The following is a 12,084-nucleotide window of genomic DNA, read 5'->3' on the forward strand; positions in this document are numbered from 1 at the left end:
ACACCACTCGACCACTAACGAAAAAGCTAATTAAATAATTATATTTGTTATACTTCATTGTTAAAGTTTAGAAATTAATCGCGATAAGTAATTATTAGCACGGTGGTTTTGGAATTATAACTAATTAAAAATTGTATGGGTTCAAAGTTTGAATAAGCCTCTGATTAAATTCTCAAGGTGTTTAATTATGATAACACAAAGGCTGAGACTTTATTAATTAATTTCATTAAAATGTGAGAAATACGTTCTAAACTTAATGAAGAAGACAAAGATAAGTACGAGTATCATTTATTTCCCTAAAAAGCTGTTTTTTTTTCTGTCTACTAAGAGCATTGTAATAAAATACCAGAAACATTATATCATATATATTATCGTACCGTCGCAAAATACATAGCTACTCGAATTGTTGTACTTACGTATATTTTCGTTTGATCAGGGTCTTCATATTCAGCTGGTCAGAACAGGAAATTAGATTCCCTGACATGCTTCAGAAATTCGAGAATTCTTTCACCATTTGATTGATTGAGCGAAAAAGATTCGGAAAATCTTTAAGGTTCATTGCGTTTAGTTTATTTAGTCTTAAGTGTCGTAACACCTTCCTTCACAGTTATATATCAGATTTTTTTGTAATTTTGATAGTCGTAATAAATTAATTATGAAACTATATATGTTCCTAAATTGCAATAGATATCATACACGAAAGAAAAAACAACAAGGCCCACTGGTGGCCGATCCGGGAATCGAACCCGGGTCTTCAGCTTATGCGGCTAACGTCTTTACCACTAGACCACCCGCCCGCCAATCTATTGCAATTTATAATTTAAATATAGTGTGACTACTTAAAAAAAAGAACAAATCAAAAAATATTCAATAAAATAATTTGATTTGTACCCTAGTTGTATGTATGTTCCTGTTTACTGGTGTCATTCTGATGTCAACTCTCTCTCTCTTCCAAGCTATTAATCCCACATGGTGGTGGGGTCAGCTTTCCGTCTCATCCGCATCCACTTCGCCCTATCCTTGACGTCGTCTTCGGACACTCTGCACTCAGCCATATCTATATTCTAGATTCGATTTGATGTCAACAACTGACGTTTTTAAAATTAAGTGTAGGTTAAAAAAAATAGATTTTATAATATCCCTAAAAACAAATATCTTTATTTATTGCGATTTCTTGCAAATGTTTCAAAGATTTTTATGGTACCGTAACCAACAATGAACTTAATCTATGCCATTATTCGTCTACGGCTACAGCTTATAAAATATATCGCGGCACTCGTGCTCTATGATATACTTTAACATTTTTCATGAAATGTACTGTAGAAAGAGTCTTGGCTTGAATAAAATGACAGATGAGATAAGAAATTCCGTATCACATGTAAGACTATACGTAAATACGACTGTTTTATCTGTTGTTTACGAGCTCTTACCATTATGTGTGGCAGTTTGGCAAAATTTAAGTCCCGTTTACGTTTATTTTGCATTTGTTGAGAAAGTTGAGCATCCGTACTTTATGTTCATTACACATTTTATTATCTTGTTTGTTAAGTAGGCTTTTGTTTATCATATGTACATTTATTCTTTGACGAATGCCCGAGAGTTACGTGTATAGTAATTACAAGAAGTGTGTAGGTATGTTGTAACAAAATGTCTCTTTGTATTATTTTACATTATATTACTTATACCTTTTTTTTTTTCAAAGCTTTGGTCGTAAGATCTGTAAGTAGGTACCTTTTCTTCAACCAAAATCGTATTTGTACACTGACACAGTCGTATTGTATCTACTGCATATACTATATACAATATTTAATGCATATTCAGTTATAATTAGAGCCGGATGTGTAAATTATGTCATACTTACGACTCCTACGACCGTGCAATACGAGTAAATTAAGAGTATTCTTAATCTTGAAAAGTGTTATAACAAAAAAACACAAACGTGTGCACCTAAACGTAAAATAAGTCTACATAATAAAAATGTCTCAAACCTTAAACGAGGCAACATTTCCGTACTGTATATTTTTTCACCCTCATATCCCCAGCTTTCAATAATGTCGCGATACACTTTCGGTATCCGGATATTTCTGAAGATATATCACCGAGATCAAGTCCCAATAGCACGCTCTTTATTTTAGAACTTTGCTCTATGGTTCAGGGTTTAAAGTCTTTTGACTATCGGTATATAAACGAAAATTACGCAGGTAGCGTTGACGTAGAATAATAAAGTATGTATAACGGGGAATGCTCCGAGGAATTGTTCGGATTAATCCCTACCGCTTCTTTCCGCCATCGCCCTACGCGACAACATTTCCATCGTCATCATCTAGATGGCTGGCAGTCCTCAACTGTGCGTTTCTCCAGAAACTTCCTGCCCCGCACAGCTAAACTGTGGAATGAATTGTCGCCTGCGGTATTTCCGGACCGATACGACCTTCAAATCTTCAAGAAAAGAGCGTACACCCATCTTAAAGGCCGGCAACGCACCTCCAACACCTCTGGTGTTTCGGGTGTCCATGGGCGGCGGTGATCGCTTACCATCAGGCGACCTGTCTGCTCGTTTGCCTCCTATCCCATAAAAAAAAAAAAGTATTCGGTAAAGTTTTTACGTTAGAAGTTTTGGAACTATTTTAAGCTTAAAGATTTATTCGATAAGACTTAGAGAAAGAGTAAAATAAGTTCAGCTTATTCATGCTTTTAAAGAATGATTTTGATCCACCAAAAGTGTAAATAGGAAGAATTTCATAAAAATACTGCTCATGAATTTCAAAAGTTCTAATTTCAAGAGATTTTTTTTTAGCTTTGACGTCTAACGGAACTCCCGTTGCATTCATACTTGAACCATGTTGGGTCACATCCTGATTTTGAACAAATATTATATTTAGTATAATAAATAAAGATTAGGCATTGGTTGAACTTAAATATAATAATTTCCTCTGAAATAAAATTTAAATGGTTGATAAAGAGACAATAAGTACTAAAATAAGATGCTGATACGCAATAATGTGTTATCCCACATGCATTTCGCAATAAGATGTCAACTCAAAAATTGACGATTAAAGTTGACATTTTATTGCAAAATTCATGTGGGATAACACATTATTGTGTATCAGCATCCGGGCAATACAGTACTGTACGGTATATAACTGTACGGGCAAGTAGGCTTATTTAGTAAGCCTACTTGCTTATTTAATAAGCCTACTTGCCCGTACAGTTAATCTATATGTAGTTACTTCAAGTTCAATAAGGTTTCGTTCAGCTGAAATTCCAACAGAAATACTTCGAATGACCATTTAGGCATGGAACACTGCATATAAAGTGAAGAGGAATTTCATTTAAATAAGGCATTTGAGCATTTGCGAGTAGATAAAAATATTTCAATATAATACAAGTTCCACAATGTGGTTTAAATTTATGACTGTATGAAAACAAAAAAAAAACAAAAACGCTATTTACCAGGTAACTTTTGTTCGCGAGTCTAACGAATAAATTTGTCATGAAATTGAAAAATTATTTAATTGACAATTGGTTTTATTCTTTAAAAGATTTTTTTCTACTTGTCGACTGTAATCTGTCAATTAGGACACCACAGACTAAACTATAAGTGCTAACTTTTCAGTGTTGGATACTCTATGGCAGTTCCGACTCAATTATAATAAGCTCATTATAGTTGACTTTAGTTAACTGTAATAATTTCAAAAATAGAACTTCATACAATTTCTATACTAATTTGCGATACCTGGCAAATTTTCCTGCATCTGAAACACATCATTTTTTTTATCTGTCGCGTTATCGGCCAATCAGAGACGGTTATTACAGACAATTGGTTGCTAGGTAATTCGATGTTGATACAACGGTGAACGACTCTATTAACATTAATTTTAACTTGCATGAATGATGATATTTCCGTCCATTGATGATGAAGATGATGACTCGTAGAAAAAGTATTGTATACAATAGTGATATAATTAAGCTTTTCACTCTCGTACCGTACTATTCGGCCACTCAGCAAGCTTCGTGGCCTAAACATGGTACTCGACTGAAAAGCTTTGTATTTATATCACGATTGTATAAAATACTATTTTAATTTATATAAATTCCAAAAGTAATTCAATAAGCAATAATAATGTATTCAATAATGTATTTTTAATTTATTCTTAGTGTATAATTTTAGTTATAGTTTTTTATTTATATGTTTTTGCAATACCCTAACAGGGTCTCATGTTGTGTTGTGCCTTGCCTTTTATATCTGCCACCTGTTAAATCTTGTACCAACATGGAAGCAATAAAGAATTGAATTGAATTGAATTGAATTGAATTGAATTGAATTGAATTAAATTGAATTGACCTATCGAAATTAACGGAAATCAAATATACCAGGATGTAGCATATCCTTGTGCTAGAAATATACCTACTTACTAAGCTAATACCCAAACTCCCATTTTAACTCGAAGGAATATTTACAAAATCTGTTTCACTTGGGCACAGAGCAGAGACAATGAATTATCCCTAAGGCGGTTCCCTTAACTTCTCAACTTCCGTCTTTGTTGAAAGCCATTAAAGTTTTATCAGAATCGGTTCATTGGCTTCCAGTACTTCGGAAGTGGGTAACTACTTTCCAATGCGTAAATATCATGTAAGGTGCCTGTAGTAATGGTTCGGATTTTTTTATTCGATTATTTGCGTTCAAAGTTCTACCGTCTTAGATAAAAATAAAAAAATTGCTTAATACTTCGCTCCAATACTTTTCTTTATTTTTAGCTTTTTCATTAATTTATTATGCGATTGAAAGAATGAACCAAATGAAAAATGAATAACTAGAATGTAAAATGTAATAAGTAACGTCTAAGAAATTGTTATGTTAAACATGATGCGTTGGATCTAACAAAGACTAACAGGACAACAATGACTGGCCACAGCTCCAGTATTTTTTTTTTTTTTCAAAGAAAAAACCTTCCGGGCACGCTTCCCAAAATCTTTCAGCAGTGACTTCTGTGATTCACATTTGTTTCCTAGACTAACGTAATGACAGCTAGCTTTCCGCTGTTTGTTTACTGGTTAAATATTTCTATACCTCCTTGATATACTGTTGGGTATGTGACGTAAAAGTTTAGAAGGATTAGCTAATAATAAACACGATTCGTTATAAAAATGTGGGATTAATATAATATATTATCCTTGGCATCATTACACAATTAGGAGTTTTTTTATTAATATCGTTGTGGCGGATTGCAATCTATTATCAGAGCGTGACGATCATGTTTTAGAACTTATTTCACATTTGCAAAGCGTAGCTCTGTGACTAAAGAACTTATGTTTACCGTACATAGTTAACTTGTTAATAGACAGCCGCGTCTCGTAAAAAATGTCACGTGACAATTTGACAATGATAATATTATATTCAAATGTGGTAAAGATTAGGCAATTACTGCGACAAGTTTTTTGGAAGTCAACGACAAACAATTGATCGTAACGGCAAACCTACGAGTACGTACTCGTATGTTACGAAATGTAAATTTGCCTTAAGACCCCTTATTCCTTAGAGCGCTCATCAATTTCACGAAACGGCCATCGATAGATGGCGTTGGCGCTCGGTACGCGAGCACCGGCAACTCAACGCGCGTTTCAACGCAGACACGAATAATCTTGATAGTTTTGAATTAAATTGCTAATAACATAATTTTCAATTTTATATGGGGACTCTTTATTTAATTTCATTTTCATGGTATGGTAGTAGTAAATAAGGTATATGAATGTAGTAAAAGTATAGTATTAGTCTACATGTACATATATAAATTCAGGTTTCCTAATTGATTGATTCAACAACCAACACCGCTGAGCCGAAACTACGAAAGCTAGAAAGTCGAAATTTATATAGATTGCATTAACAAAATTTCGAAGAGATAAGAATCGATTATGAAAATTTACACCCCTAGTAGAGGGAAAAAGGGGGTGAAAGTTTGTAGCGGGATCAATTTGTTTTCTTTTTATTAGGAAAATTTTAGTTAAGAACTTGAAATTAGAGAATAGTTTAATAGTGATTTCTGTTTTTTAGGATTCCGTAGTCAACTAGGAACTCTTATAGTTTCGCCATGTCTGTCTGTCCATCCGTCCGTCCGTCCGTCCGTCCGTCCGTCCGTCCGCGGATAATCTCAGTAACCGTAAGCACTAGAAAGCTGAAATTTAGTAACAATATGTATATCAATCACGTCAACAAAGTGCAAAAATAAAAAATGGAAAAAATGTTTTATTATTAGGGTACCCCCCCCCTACATGTAAAGTGGAGCTGATTTTTTTTTTCATTCCAACCCCAACGTGTGATATATTTTTGGATAGGTATTTAAAAATTAATAAGGGTTTACTAAGATCGTTTTTTGATAATATTAATATTTTCGGAAATTATCACAGTTATAGTGACTTTCATATTTTTATAAGAAGAGCATGCACTTACGTCCAGAACAGTGACATTTGGTGCATTGGAACTGCTCATGATGTGTCACTTTTTAACCGTCGCCTCAAATCTGAGAGATTTGAGGCGAGGTTCTCAATTCGTCTGTATGTTTATTTATTTTTTTCATTTTTTATGTTTGTTCCTCGATATCTCCGTTGTTACTGGACCGATTAAAAAAAATTTATTGAATGTATATGAATACCGATAAAAAAAAAGTAGTAGATAAAAAAAAAATATCTGCCCCCTCTTTACATGTAGGGGTACCCTAATAAAACATTTATTATTATTAACGACCTTCCACATATTTATAATGAGCCCAAACATGATGGGGTTATGATGAGGAGAATAGCAGTTCTGTTGGCCACCTCCTGACTCCATCATGAGACCCTGGACCTCATCTAGTTCGATGGTGCTCGTCAGCCCAAATCTAATGAGCCCAAACATGATGGGGTTATGATGAGGAGAATAGCAGTTCTGTTGACCACCTCCTGACTCCATCATGAGACCTTGGACCTCATCTAGTTCGATGGTGCTCGTCAGTCCAAATCTAATGAGCCCGAACATGATGGGGTTATGATGAGGAGAATAGCAGTTCTGTTGGCCACCTCCTGACCCCGTCATGAGACCTTGGACCTCATCTAGTTCGATGGTGCTCGTCAGCCCAAATCTAATGAGCCCAAACATGATGGGGTTATGATGAGGAGAATAGCAGCAGTTCTGTTGACCACCTCCTGACTCCATCATGAGACCCTGGACCTCATCTAGTTCGATAGTGCTCGTCAGCCCAAATCTAATGAGCCCAAACATGATGGGGTTATGATGAGGAGAATAGCAGTTCTGTTGACCACCTCCTGACTCCATCATGAGACCTTGGACCTCATCTAGTTCGATGGTGCTCGTCAGCCCAAATATAATGAGCCCGAACATGATGGGGTTATGATGAGGAGAATAGCAGTTCTGTTGGCCACCTCCTGACTCCATCATGAGACCCTGGACCTCATCTAGTTCGATGGTGCTCGTCAGCCCAAATCTAATGAGCCCAAACATGATGGGGTTATGATGAGGAGAATAGCAGTTCTGTTGACCACCTCCTGACTCCATCATGAGACCTTGGACCTCATCTAGTTCGATGGTGCTCGTCAGTCCAAATCTAATGAGCCCGAACATGATGGGGTTATGATGAGGAGAATAGCAGTTCTGTTGGCCACCTCCTGACCCCGTCATGAGACCTTGGACCTCATCTAGTTCGATGGTGCTCGTCAGCCCAAATCTAATGAGCCCAAACATGATGGGGTTATGATGAGGAGAATAGCAGTTCTGTTGACCACCTCCTGACTCCATCATGAGACCTTGGACCTCATCTAGATCGATGGTGCTCATCAGCCCAAATCTAATGAGCCCGAACATGATGGGGTTATGATGAGGAGAATAGCAGTTCTGTTGGCCACCTCCTGACCCCGTCATGAGACCTTGGACCTCATCTAGTTCGATGGTGCTCGTCACCCCAAATCTAATGAGCCCAAACATGATGGGGTTATGATGAGGAGAATAGCAGTTCTGTTGACCACCTCCTGACTCCATCATGAGACCTTGGACCTCATCTAGATCGATGGTGCTCATCAGCCCAAATCTAATGAGCCCAAACATGGTGGAGTTATGATAAGTAGAATAGCAGTTGTTGAACATCTTCTGCCTGACTCCATCATCATGAGAACCAGAACCTCATCCTGATCCCAAAATATAATAATAATTCAAACTCTCAACAAACTTCACGTATAACTTAAAATCCAAAATCATATGAAAAGCATGTCGAATGCTAAAATTGCATAAGGTGTAAAAAGGATCAAGATTTGTTTAGTCGCAGTTTACGGCACTTCTCGGAACTATCGCGCTGCTTACGAAAGCTAGGTGCGCCGGACGATCAAACGCAGGTCCGTTGTCTTCGAGCGCTCGGCGCAGACTGAGCGGGCTCGCGTTAGCACAGTGTCTTTTATTCGAATTTTAGGTGTTTTAAAAACATATCTATCGACAGAAAGGTATGTCTTATATGTATGATTTTTTTCTTATAGGTCAATAAGAAGTTCTAGTTTAGGATAATATTATTTAAGAGTTACAAAAAATGCAGGAATCGCAGGAAAAATACATAATGTAAACCTCTTTTTATCGAAAAAATGGGGAGGATACGGAAGGTTATTTATCCACCATTTCAAGTAAATCTTAAAATGTCAAAGTATTAGCTAACTCGTACAGGATATAACAAATAGGATTGTGATCATTTATTACCCCAAATAACATTTTTAACAGCACAATCACGATTCTAAACGAGCTATTCCACTACGAAATTTGAAAACGTCTTCCGAAAAAACTGATTTTTCGGAAGTATAAAAAGACATATTTTAAAGTAGTACCAATTGACTTTCTAGCTTAAGATATGTACTTTTAGGAACATTATCATTTTTTTAATAATCATTTATAGTTTCTTTATAATTTTGAATGAAAAAGGTTCTATTTTGCAAAAAACGCTCGTCTTTAGGAATAAGGCCTCTTAACATCGCAAACCAGGATATAAGCTCTAATCTAGTTAGGTTCCAGATTATTCATAAGCAAGTGACTAGAACACACCTGAGCTCGTATATTATGATTGTTTACTACGAAGCTGCATGCGGCAGCCCCGAAATAGTGTGTTCAAAATCAAGAGGCGTGTGGCTGGTTCATTACCGGTACTTTAATATTAACGATATGTATTATCTACAGCGATTTATAATGATTTGATAGTTCGAATTTATAATTTTTTAAAAACAAGAAGTGGGATTCAAAAATTACAAAAAGTAAGTGAGGGTGGCACCATCAATTACTTACATGTATTGTAACAGTAAGTATAACGGGTTGGCATTGATTGTTTACCACGTTATCTATTCGCGGATTAGCAAAGCAATCTTCTTCTCTTTTGGTAATAAGTGCAATTTCCATGTTTTTTTTTTCGTATGAAATAAAAACAAAATAATATTTATATCATAAGTTCATTATAAATACCGTAGACTTAGCATTCTTGCCTAAATCGATAACATTATGATACTGTATACTGGCATACAATACAATACAATACTCTTTATTACACACCTAACATAATAAGGGACTGTCATACAAAGTAATGCTTACAGCCTCGCAAAAATTAGAAATTAAAAACTGGCAACATCGTAGTTTCTACTCTTTCAAAGTGTTCTGTTGCCAATAGTGGCAACAAAAAAAACACGAAAAAGCGTAGAAATTGTCTTTACAATTACTAAGCTTTTTTGTACTTCCTTGACAGGCAGTAGTGATTCAAGTCATAAAAAAAATATTTGTTATGAAAATACTAAAAGTGTAAAAATTCAGGTATGTCCGTTGAAGTGAAATTAACGTTTATGCTGTGGCGACGTCTATTTAAATTGCTCGCCCGAAATGGTTTATAAAAGTATTTAAGCTGTAGCTTTTTCTTTTTCTTTAAAAAATCTTGCATTTCTGCTTGTGATTTTTCCACTAAGATTTACTGCAATTTTTTACTAAACATCTGTCTGATATCTAGTACAAGGCTATCTCAAAGCGCTCAGTAAATCATGTCCCGTGGTCGAACATTTATTCCGACTTTATGCTGCAGTTAGTTATGCGAAATGGTTTAGAAAGTTCGGTTTACAGTGCATATGCGACGCTCGTTTTGCTTTGGAGTTAGTGAACTTTATGAATTGTTTTTTGGGCAAATCCAGCAACAAAACATTACCATTTTTGTTTAATTTTAGGCAATAGAAGGCAAAAAATAGGTCAAACTAAAACTATACACAATTTCAAATACCCACATTTACACCTACATCCATACAGAATTGTATGAAAGCCTAGAAAGAGTTTTTTAAAAATAATGATACAGCAAATTACAGTGGCAGACCCAAATGACCCTTCCAACTAATAGCTAAGCCATAATAAACGGTTGCGGTTCGGTAATGTTTAGCTACCAATTAAAAGTTGTATTGAACACACGATTAGCAAAAACTGCACACGCACCAATCGACAGGGGAGATAAATGGGGGGCAAGTTTTAATTACTTCAACCACGGGGTGAGATTTTGGCGCAAGGATGGAGTGATGGCGGAACGAAGATTTGAGCGCAGCGTCCGAGTATTTTCTTCAATTCTTGTGAAATTGTGTACCTACCAGATAACATGATGAAAACATTTTTTCGTATATCTAAATAAAAAATTGTACGAAACGATAAAACATCAGCGCTATGAGAAACCATAGATATAGCTATGTCTGTGGCGTTAAAGAAAATTGTGCACAACTCAAAAAACGTGTAATTTTCACTATTACATTTTCACTATTACATGTAATCTCTCTACAGTGGATAGAGCCAGTTGTATTGAAGGTAGGTAGGTAAGATTATACAGATTTATATGGAAGCTTATTTAAACAGTTGTGATTCTTACTACTTATTAATCTTATTATCACTGGTCTTGTTAAAGAAAAGTCCATTATGACACTGATCTTACAAAAAGTGTATAGGTGAAAAACTTAAGAAAGTCACCTGCTGTATGTGTGAGTGACGTGTTCGAATAGGCGTTTATTTTGTTTGTGTTACTAATTTTAAATATGTGTTTTCTATTCGAACACGTTACTCACACATACAAGAGGTGACTTTCTTAAGTTTTTCCCCTATACATAAGTACCTATTTATAAAAAGTTTTTGGTATAAAAAAAATTGCATAGATTATAAACTGAAATAGATACCATACACTAAAGAAAAATCGATCAAGCCCACTACTGGTGGCGAAGCCGGGAATCGAACCCAGGTCTCCAGCAAACGCGGCTGACGTCATAAACCGCTACACCACCCCGACCGCCCGAGATGGTTGTCCATTTCAGTTTATAATTTATATAGTAGTGTTAAACAAAAAACCAAATCAAAAAATACTTAATAAAATAATTTGATTTGTTCCCTGCATTGAAATTGCATAGACTTACGATCCATTTTGTACCTAGAGCTATTTTTCATGTACCTAATCTTAAAGTTCGAACCGAGAGCCATTCTTTCCTAAAGTTACTATTCTCTTGCAACTTAAACTGTCGTCGAAATCTACTTTAACTAATCGGTAGCTAGAAATCTACTTCGCAACGAAGGCGATAAACAACCTGAGAATTAGATTAGGTATGAATTTCTACTTGGAATTTTCCCAATATACATAGAATTCTAATTTGAACTTTGCATTTTCATCTCAGATAGAAACAGGAATAAACTGACATTATGAGTGCGATCGCGGCCAATATATGAGATGCAATGCAGCAAGAGCAGCATTGAAGTATCCAGCAATGTCCACGTCTAACTAAAATAAATAAATATTATTGCACAATTTGACTGAGTCCCACAAAGGTAACGATAACGTCAAGGTTTGCGATGACAACTATGAATATGAAAATTATGTAAATAGTAATCAAATATGAATGACAACAAGCCAACAATACAGAATATAAAAAGAAATACAATATTAAGGAGTATATTTGAGTGGACACAAAATAATAATGAAAAAAATAATCATTTTTAGTGACGAGGGAAAAAGTTAGCTTACGAGACTCGGCTCTTACGTCACATAGTACCGCATTACTATTGAA

At 35.4% G+C, this 12,084-nt stretch overlaps 1 non-coding gene across 1 annotated transcript; it reads right to left on the reverse strand.

Moving 5' to 3' along the window:
- Positions 1 to 725: 725 nt before the first annotated feature.
- Positions 726 to 797, reverse strand: Trnam-cau. Its single transcript has one exon. It is a non-coding gene; the product is annotated as a tRNA-Met (tRNA).
- Between the last annotated feature and the right edge of the window lie 11,287 nt (positions 798 to 12,084).

This window comes from Leguminivora glycinivorella, chromosome 8, assembly GCF_023078275.1.
Source record: "Leguminivora glycinivorella isolate SPB_JAAS2020 chromosome 8, LegGlyc_1.1, whole genome shotgun sequence".
Lineage (NCBI taxonomy): Eukaryota > Metazoa > Arthropoda > Insecta > Lepidoptera > Tortricidae > Leguminivora > Leguminivora glycinivorella.